The sequence below is a fragment of the Lissotriton vulgaris genome, chromosome 8 (genome assembly GCF_964263255.1).
Source record: "Lissotriton vulgaris chromosome 8, aLisVul1.2, whole genome shotgun sequence".
In the NCBI taxonomy this organism is placed as follows: Eukaryota; Metazoa; Chordata; class Amphibia; order Caudata; family Salamandridae; genus Lissotriton; species Lissotriton vulgaris.
Window position 1 is genome coordinate 917,348,829 of NC_141696.1, and position 11,281 is coordinate 917,360,109.

Genomic DNA, 11,281 nt, shown 5'->3' on the forward strand with positions numbered 1-11,281 from the left:
AATAATTTTAATTAATTCATAAATAGATAAATGTGTTCTGTTCTGGGTAGTGAATTTATAGGGGAATATGGTGGGAAGTAATGTTAATGTAATTAAGTAATAATTTTTTTTAAATGATTGTTTTGTAAATAATATAATAGTTAAATAATTATTAATTGGTAATTAAATATTATAAAATGGTATTTTTTAATATTTATTTTTGGTTAAATATATTTAGGTAATCATGTTTTTTATAATTATGTATAGGTATTGTATATGGTTTACATTTTTTTAATACTTTATATCATTTTTTAAATAAAAAGCTTTTATTTATAAGTATGTTATTTTAACCCCTACGCTATCCAACATTTTCCCTACTGTTGCATTCTCTGGAGTTGGAATAGTAATTGTTACCCCTACGCTATCCAACACTTTCCCTACTGTTGTACTCTCTGGAGTGGGAATAGTAATTTTGACCCCTACGCTATCCAACACTTTCCCTACTATTGCACTGTCTGGAGTGGGAATAGTAATTGTTACCCCTACGCTATCCAATACTTTCCCCACTGTTGCACTCTCTGGAGTGGGAATAGTTATTGTTACCCCTACGCTTTCCAATGCTTTCCCTACTGTTGCACTCTCTGGAGTGGGAATAGTAATTTTTACTCCTACGCTATCCAACGCTGCCCCTACTGATGCACTCTCTGGAGTGGGAATAGTAATTTTTACTCCTACGCTATCCAACGCTTTCCCTACTGGTGCACTCTCTGGAGTGGGAATAGTAATTTTTACCCCTACGCTATCCAACGCTTTCCCTACTGTTGCACTCTCTGGAGTGGGAATAGTAACTTTTACTCCTACGCTATCCAACACTTTCCCTACTGATGCACTCTCTGGAGTGGGAATAGTAATTTTTACTCCTACGCTATCCAACGCTTTCCCTACTGTTGCACTCTTTGGAGTGGGAATAGTCATTTTTATCCCTACGCTATCTAAAGCTTTCCCTACTGTGGCACTCTCTGGAGTGGGAATAGTAATTTTTACCCCTAAGCTATCCAACGCTTTCCCTACTGTTGCACTCTCTGGAGTGGGAATAGTAATTTTTACCCCTACGCTATCCAATGCTTTCCCTACTGTTGCACTCTCTGGAGTGGGAATAGTAATTTTTACTCCTACGCTATCCAACGCTTTCCCTACTGTTGCACTCTCTGTAGTGGGAATAGTAATTTTTACCTCTACGCTATCCAAAGCTTTCCCTACTGTTGCACTCTCTGGAGTGGGAATAGTAATTTTTACCCCTGCGCTATCCAACATTTTATATAATTAATTGTAAAAATATTAAAAGTATATTTAATTTTTTATGTTTTGTACATTTTATTTATGTTATTGTTTCAGGCTGCTCGACTCATCTTTCACCTTCCCAAAACTCACCATATCACCCCTGTTCTCAAATCCCTTCACTGGCTCCCCGTTTTGCAACGCTCCTTGTTTAAACTAGGTTGCCTAGTCTTCCGGGCTGTTGATCGTTCTGCCCCGGCGTTCATCACTTCCCTGATTTCATCTCACACCCCTGTTCGTACCCTCCGCTCTTCTTCTTTGGCCCTCCTCACTGTTCCCCGTTTCCGTAAATCCCGCACTGGTGGAACCAGATTCTCCGTTCTTGCCCCCCGCTTCTGGAATTCCCTCCCTCTCTCCTTGCGTTCTATCCCCATCTTTTCACACTTCCGTAAAGCGCTCAAAACATTCTTGTTTGCCCAGGCCTACCCCGTTTAACTTCCTCGGCCCTGTTTGTTCTGTCCAGTAGAGCTCAGCGCCAGGAAGCCGCTTGGCCACCGTGCGCTCTATAAATACCTTATTCATTCATTCATTCATTCATTCATTCATTCATTCATTCATTCATTCATTCATTCATTCATTCATTCATTCATTCATTCATTCATTATGTTTGTAAATGTATTTGTAAATTAGAATATATTTTAATAATTTATAAGTTAGTAAAATAATTATTACAACATATTGTTCAGAACATATATATTATATATTGACAGTGTATATTTTATTAATGTATTATTATTATATACGTATTATTTAATAATTTTAAACATGATTAAATACTTATAACTATGTATATTATATTTATTAGTGTTATTTAAATTATTTTACAATTATTTTTTGAAAGAAAAAAAAACAATATTTTTAACATCGATATTTTTAACATCTAAATTAATTTTTCGATATTTTTGTACTTACCATGTTGTAGATAGGATGTCGATATTCTTGCCCTCGATATTTTAGACTCGATATTTCTGTAGGTCGATATTTTGGAGGTCGAAATTTTGTCAGTGATCCGATTTTACACATTAATTGTGGGATACCTCTCACCTTCTTGGAACTTAAAGTACTGGTTGGGATGACGATGATTAACATAACATATAGCTCTTGTTCATAGAAGGGAAGCTTCTGTCTGTAATGAGAAAAATGCTGCATGTTAAAAAGCAAGCATTCATGGGTTGTGTCAAAAAGTGTAGCTTGTTATCATGGCTAAGCATAAATAAAAAAAAACATCCCCTTCCGAAAGGGGAATTTTTAGTTTAGACTAGAGAGTCACAAATAATTAAATTTGTTTATGTAGTAACATATTTTTTCATTCCTAGACAAAATAGGGAGTGGTGTATGGCATCTAAAAATATCAAATGTATTTTCTAGGCGTAACACCATTGGCACAGCCCACCACCAGTGCCGGGGCCAGCGCGGAGGCGGTCACTCCAGGGGCAGATGCAGTGCCAGCAGGAACTGCTGTGGGGATACCACGGTGGTGTCGGGCAGTGGTAAGCTATTATATTATTCCTTCGTTGTTTAGATTGCAGAGTGTTGTACAGTAACAGTAAGTACACTTTACTGTTAAGAAGACTTACAAATTTAGAACTAAGTTTTTGTCAACCAGGTAGAAGACAGTCACCCTTGACTTCGCATTCACAATAGCATTAGCGGCAGGAGTTGATGAGTAACCAATGGCCTCCTCTAAATTTGACTTCAACTCAGCTGTGAAATTTTTATTGAGAAGCCACGGCAGATCAGAGATGAACTTGATAGATGGGATGAACGAAAAAGGGAAAGAAGGGAGTAAGGAAGGACGAGCGAGTTAAATTAATGACTGTAAAAGAATGATACGTGTTTTTGAATGCAGGCACAGTTGGCTGGGAATCTGATACATGGCCGGCTGAAGGCTAAATATGCAAAAGATATATTATGCCAATCACTTAGTAATTCTTAAAGGGAAGGTAAGACAAGGAACATGCTAATTTATAAAAACAGTTACACAGATTCACTAAAGGTGGGTAAAGAAAAGGAATATTCTAATAATATAGCTTTAAGCAATTTTCAAAAGGTGGGTAAGAAGAGGGAACATAACATACAATCACGAAAAACCCAATTTAATTATATAGCTATAGAGAAGGTAAGAAAATGGAAAACACTATTATATCGAATTACTAAACTTGAGCACTTTAAAGGGAGGGTGAGGAAAAGGAAACCTATTGCGCAATCATGAGAACGATTTAGCGTTCAACTATAAGGAGATTAAGAAAAAAAATGGAACAGTCTAATAAATCAGAAAACAATTGATCATTTGCTACGGGGAATGGGTAAGAGAAAAAGGAACATATGCAATCAAAAGTTTAACGAAAACAAGTTCATATGTAATGACGAACGCACACAGATTTATATTTACCTAGAATGGTGTGAAGACCAACCCTGGCCACGGGTCAGTTGAAAAGATAGGAGAACCCCAAAAGTTGCAGTTGCCAGTAGGCCAGCAGGTGCAGATTAGAATCAGGACAGGAAAACCAGATTTGGATCAGGACAGGACCACCAAAGACTAAGACCAGCACTTGCAGTTCAGATGCAACGCCTGCGCTACTCCCTCTCTGCAGCTAACAGTCAGAACCCCGATTGGCATATCAAATTCACCAACAAAGTGATTCGCCAGCACCTCAGCTTCCCAGACCCCAATTGGGTCAGCGAATCTTCCGGCAGAGTGCTCCGCAGCCCTCTTCTCTTGTTCTCTTATTAAGTGCGTTGGGTCAGTGACAATTCGGACAAGTCGGGCAAATTAACTAACTAACCCTATCCTAGTTATACTGTTTTTCAGGTCAGTGTACCACCCCCTAATGTTGCAAGTGTAAGGTTCCCCAATTTCAAATGGACAAAAGAGAAGGAGAGGTCGTCATACCATACCACATTTTAGGTTTGTGCCGTCTCATATGTAAATTTACGTTCCCGCCCATCAAATTCAGGTTCTCATGAAGTTTTATTCCACCCAACAATGGAGGTTCTATTGACCAATACATTGTTATAACATTGTATAATTCTGAGTTTACAAGTGCACATTCCCAGGAGCATCTTCTAGTCAGTCAGCTCCTTGGCTATAGTCCAAAGGTCACTGTTCCAAAGACTTGAGACTTTCACGCAGTCTCAGTTTCAACAAAGATGGAGTACAGCGGTACAAGCCAGGACAGTTTTCAAATTGTAACATGAAATGGAAAAGAAACAGTTTTAGAACACAGAATAAATGAATACACTGTATACCATGTATTTCTACTCTATACCCACTATCTTAATTTTAACTGTAGCATTGGGATTAGGCAGAATGAACAGCTTAGCAAAAGCAGCAGTGCAAGCTTTTCGCATGTGAGAACACAGAAAAGCCATTTTAGCACTAGAGCGCAGATGCGACGGATTCCCTCCAAAGCAAAGAATACGTCATGTCACATGAGTATGATAGACGCATGCGCAGTAGAAGCCCTCGCGTAGCAGCAGCCATCTTAATTGCAAGCGTATTATGGTTAGTAAAAACACATAAGCAAGCTTCTCTCGGACACCTGATTTTGATGTAAAATGTGCAAAATTAGTAAAACAAACATGTTGGTTACTTTTTTTTTAACGTTACTCGAGGTTCATGAATACAAGCAAGTCGCTTCATGTGCGAATCCTTGCTCCATCAGATGCAGAATTGCGGATTGCTATGGTAATTATTGTGTTTCCCATCACACAGGGTAAGTGCTGGCCTGTAATTGTCGATGGAAAAACAGGAAGGGATATTAATACACCCTGGAGGAAAAATATACGGTAAAGTGTGTAGTTCAAAAATAACACTTTCACTTTCAGAGGTGACAGTATTACATACATACATCATTTCTAAAGTGCCTACTCTGAGTCTATGTTTCCAGGATATGAATTAGCACACAGCAGGCCAGGGCCATGCAGACTGTCAAGGCAGGCACCACTGAGTAAATCAACCTCCATGTAGCATACCTCTTTGACACAGACTATACAGACATGTAGTTTTGCTGTGGTTGTTTTTGACTTGTTTGCCACTCACGAAATTGCCATAGTTCTTACGTAAATCGACGAGGAGGATCCATCCCTCCCAGTGAGTGACTGTAAAGATATTTGGTCAACATGAATCATCATCATCATATGGTGTTGGCAAACTCAATGTTGTTCATGCAGTCACAGTCTACACACAGTGAGTCCAAGGACATTTTCCTTATTAAAAAATGCAACGTAGTGGCCCCTGCAGTAGAAGTACAATTTGTATTAAACAAGGTAAATAGAGTAGACTTGAGTTACGTTTAGTGTGTAAAAGATTAAATAATTACAGAACACATAGGATTCATTTCATGCACAACAAACAAACAGCAATTGCTCTCATCAGAGCAAGACAGCCAGTGTTGTTCACTGCATGCCATCTCATCATTCATTACCTGTTCCCCTTTTTGTCAGCATCTTATTCTTAAGTGAAGGGCCACAGGGCAGCCTCTCGTGTCAATTTCAGAAGTAACAGTCAGATTAGTCAGTCATTCCAGTGCCACTTTTTTTGAGGGGACTCGTCTACGAAGCGACAGTTTCTTGATTCTGCGTAATCCGGCCATCTGCCTTGAGGGAAATGGATAGGGGGAGTCTGGAGGAGGAGGATATATGCTAGAGGAGGATGACTGAGTTGTGAACTTGTGAACTTCAGGCATGCAGACAGCGGCACCTTCAACATGGAAATAAGACCAAGACAGTGCTGCTGATGGATTTATTGTGATTAAAGTTTTGTTGTGATAACAGTTGGAAAACAAAGAAAGACACACAGAAATAAAAGTGAATAGGGACGAAATAAGAAAGTTAGCATTTCAAGCCTAGGTGTCAGGAAAGTAAAGCTCGTCCTCAAAGTCTGTGAATTGAACCAGGAGTAAGTCAGCTAACATAGAAGAACTTCTGTCACCTAAGTTGGAGTCCTCTTCTTCCTGCGTGGATTCACATATTTTGTAATCTAGTGGTATGAAGTGCTGATTCATCTTGATCAATGTTAACCTCTCCACATTTTTTGGCGAGAGGCGGGTCCTTTTTGAAGTTACAATGGCACCAGCAGCACTGAAAACACGTTCAGAAGACACACTTGTGAGTGGGCAAGCCAAATAATTTATAGTCAGCTTGGTGATCAGTGGCCATTGAGTCCTTTTCCCGTACCAATACACCAATGGGTTCTGATCAAAGTAGACCTCTGTTGGGTCATCCAATCCAGGTCCTCCAGGGGTGCTGTACTTTGCATACCATCTGTTGCCAATGCCTTTACATCAACACTGGAACGAGCAAACCCTTGATGAGTTATGCAATCCGCTTTCAACAATATTATGACTGGGCCTGATGCAGGTAATGATACGGTCGCTGGTGTCGGTAACGGCTCTAAGGGAAAGTGACTGCCTTCCGCCACAGAAGTGGAACTTGACACCGGATGGCCTGCTGCTTCAGTAGTACTTGTGGCGGTTACTTCAATTTCCTGCCGCTCTTTTTCGAAGCGAGTGGCTGACAGAGCTAGCCAATGTTTGTACTTGGAAAGATCTGTTTCATAAAAAGTAATTAAATCGCTCTTTTTAAATCTCTATTTTTACTCTTTTGTCACAATGTATGTATGTTTGTACTTTAATGATATTCATATTGAATAAAGTATAATGAAAGAAAGAAAAAGTAATTAATGTATTGCTGGCCAGAGCCTTTTTGTACCGTGGATCCAGAATAGTGGCACAAATGTAATGTTGTTTTGCATGTATTGCTTTAAGCCTTGCATTCTCAACTATTTACAACAAGGGGTGGTGAGGGACAGAGTCTCTGAATTAAGCAGAAAGCTCTCACCCAGTCAAGAGATCAGGGCTAGATCCAACACCGTTTTTTAGCTCACTGCACTATCCCAGTTTCAGAACCTGGCTGTATGCAAATTAGTCTATTCCTGTCCCAGTGCATGATGGGAACAGGGCAAACCAAACTACAAAAGCCAATTCTTACACTGGGAAGGAAACAAGCTCCCGGGGACCGGTTTCTGGCATTACAGCCGTCTTCGGCCTGGTTTGCTTGAATCCTGATGGTGCAATGAGCAAGGGTCTCACATCTGAGAATACCCTTCCACGCTTAGGGTGGACAAAAATATTTACAACAAGGGGTGGTGAGGGACAGAGTCTCTGAATTAAGCAGAAAGCTCTCACCCAGTCAAGAGATCAGGGCTAGATCCAACACCGTTTTTTAGCTCACTGCACCATCCCAGTTTCAGAACCTGGCTGTATGCAAATTAGTCTGTTCCTGTCCCAGTGCATGATGGGAACAGGGCAAACCAAACTACAAAAGCCAATTCTTACACTGGGAAGGAAACAAGCTCCAGTCCCTTTCTCACTGCACCATCAGGATTCAAGCAAGCCGGGCCGAAGACCGCTGAAATGCCAGAAACCGGTCCCCGGTAGCTTGTCTCCTTTCTGGTGAATAATTGGCTTGGTAGTTTAGTCTGCCCTGTTCCCATGATGCACTGGGCCAGGGACAGACTGATTTGCATATAGCCAGGTTCTGAGCTGGGATGGTGCAGTGAGATAAATAACGGTGATGGATCAAGCCCTGATCTTTGGACTGGGTAAGAGTGGTCTGCTTAATTCAGACCCTCTGTTCATCACCACCCCCTTTTCTGAATCGTTTTTGGCCGCTATAGGTGTGGCAGGGTATACTCAGACATGAGTCCCTTTCTCACTGCACCATCAGGATTCAAGCAAGCCGGGCCGAAGACGGCTGAAATGCCAGAAACCGGTCCCCGGTAGCTTGTCTCCTTTCTGGTGAATAATTGGCTTGGTAGTTTAGTCTGCCCTGTTCCCATGATGCACTGGGCCAGGGACAGACTGATTTGCATATAGCCAGGTTCTGAGCTGGGATGGTGCAGTGAGATAAATAATGGTGATGGATCAAGCCCTGATCTTTGGACTGGGTAAGAGTGGTCTGCATAATTCAGACCCTCTGTTCATCACCACCCCCTTTTCTGAATCGTTGCATTCTCAACTAGGCGGCTTAATAATCTGTCCACCAACTGATATGCCTCTTGTTTTTCAGCATCATCTCGGAACGTTGAAGACACCGCCGTCAGTTGGTGCTCTAGTATGCGCAACAATGGGATAGCTTTGCCAAACTACAGTCCTCCCTGCTGACTTCACGCGTGAAGACCTCCAAAGGACGAAGCATGTCTGTCAGGCTTTTAACTAGGTCCCATTCGTCCACCTCTAGCCTCATGTCTTTTAAAGCAGCACCCAGTGCGTGAAAGACATACTCATTGGTTGAGTTCCAACGTGTTGCCACCTCCTGGATGAGTCCTCAGACTGGCACTCTATAGACACGTTGAATGATACTCAGCTGCTTCCGGGCCTTAACCCCTTCCATGCTGATGACGGCCCCCAGCCATCATGCACTACGGTGCCCATGTGCTGATGACGGCTGGGGGCCGTCATAAACCCTCCTACTCGCGATTCTGCAGCACAGGGGCAGAATCGTGGCCGCATGGAAGGGGTTAAAAGAATGGCTGAAATGTGTGCAGATTCTTCGGCAGGTGGTCAGTAACTTGCTGACTGTGTTTTCTTTTATCAAGAAATCTTGAACAACAATGTTAGTGCTGTGCACCAAACACTGCACTCTGAAATAGCCACCATCATGCATGACCTTAACTATAATACTCACTAGAGAGCGTAAGGAAAACCCTACGCTACCTGTTGCACAGCTATGGGCAGAGGGCCTCTATATTAATCAAAAGTCAAACATGTAATTTACTCTTTTTACAGCCTGGTTTATTTTGCAACATTAAACCATAATTAATCATACAGTTTCGATATCAGTGTATATCGTTTGTTTTAGTCCATCACAACAAAATTATGAATTCAATTCATGAGTTCCTTAATCACTCAATACATTTCAATCAGTTGAAAACAATTTGGTTTACAGAACTTAAAATAATACCCAATGCATTTCGGGTTCTAGAATGAACCCTTCGTCAGGGGATAAATATCACAACATATTTCTATAATACAAAGTTTCTTGAAGATAGTTATGTGTTTCCAGTTTGGATCTATAACACAAAAAAACAGCAAAACATTTATTGTCGCTTCATATTTCCTCAACATGCAGTGGTTACCTGCACTATGTAGATACAAATTGAAACTGGGGAATGACACCGCAGACACCAAAGATTTAAAAAGAATGCAAAAGAAGATTAATGGTGCTCAATAGAATAAAGACACCACACGTGTAAATCGGAAATGCCATAAAAAATCCACCGCAACTAATTCTGAAAATGATGTGCGACCAAGAATCCCTATTGTTGTGAAGTGAATTATATGCATTAAGCCTCACACAAAAATCAAACTCTATGGTATGGGAATCACAGTGCTCGTGTTCGTAATGAGATAGTAAGTCGCCAAGTCCTTGTGAGAGAAAAGTGAACCTATATTCAAATGTTTCTTATCAGACGCTCAGTATAAAGTATGCTAAATGTTCGATATATGCCCGCTAAGCAAAACATAGAATGAAGCATCAGGAGAACCTAAAAGAAATAGACAATGCTCATGAACACTAACCCATATCTTTCCAATAACCTCTACTGCATAGACAACAAACCAGAGTTCATACCTGGCTCTTCATGCATCAACCCGTAAGGATTCCCCACACTTCTTCGTAAATGTTTCTGAAAGTAATCATACACACAGAAGGGGGTTACTACGCCATATGACCTTGCTCTCTAAGACTCTCAGTCAAAATCAATAAGGTTCCTTAGCAAACACTCACCACAGTTTGCAAAACGCCGCCATACCGTCTCCTCAAAGCTTGATCCGCAACCCAAGGCACGTGATCGGAAGCGTTTGGAAATTCTACCTAAGAGCTTCAGCATCAAAGATGGACTCGGTGTCCAACAACACTAACAAAGGACCACTTGCTCAACTTCTCAATCGCAATCAGATGCAACTCTATGGTATTAAAAACAAGTTTACCAACTCTCAGTGTGCTTTAACTGCGACCAGTTACATTCTGCAATTGTGCGTAAAAGGCAACTCAAAGAAACTTGTGTAAGGGGAATAAAATAAAATGCAATATAGAAACCCAAAAACGACGAACACCTCCATTAGCAGAGCTTGTACATCATCTCAGTATTTTGCTGATTTTAATGTGAAGTGTCATACCTTTAAAAGTAAACAGAGTGAAAAAGAAAATAGAAAAAGCAGTGCATTCCCTCACAATCTATAGCTTTACAGTTAACACTTTACAGGTAACATTAGAGTTCATAATGATCATTAAGACCTCCTGGTATAACAGTTCCTCCCACATCTTAACTATGTTACTGCCATTATCCGTGGAAACATAACCAATCATGCGCCTTCTTGGATGCAGCCATTGAAAGACCTTACTGTTAAACTCCTCCAAAATGTTTTCTGCAGTGTGAGATTTCTCCATGGCAAACATGGCTACTGTTGCCTGTTTCCTAGTAACTTGAAAAATTGTGGCACTGTCAACACCTGCAGCTATCTTGTCTCTAAGCCCCGTAAAAGAGACTCAGTGTGCAGTGATGCATATGTAATCAACGGCTTGGAAACTGGTCCACATGTCTGTTGTCAGGTTGATAGTGTGAACAGCACTCTTCTGCAAAGCTGCCCCAATCACTTCCAGCACATCTTGATGTAGTGCTGGAACCGCAACTCTGGCAAAATTAGGACCGTCTAGGAACCTTCCATTTAGGGCATACAGTTGCCACAAATTCTCGAAAACCCACCCCTTCCACGAAAGAAAAAGGGAGAAGGTCCAGCGCTTACATTTTAGCCAGCATTGTATTATATAGACGTGCCATTGGGTGATGCCGTTCAAATGGCGTCTCTGACCTAAACATGCTTTTAATGGTGGTCTGGACAGTTTTTTTCATATGTTAGGATGATGATGATCCAGACTTTGTCGACCCAGTCCGGCTCAT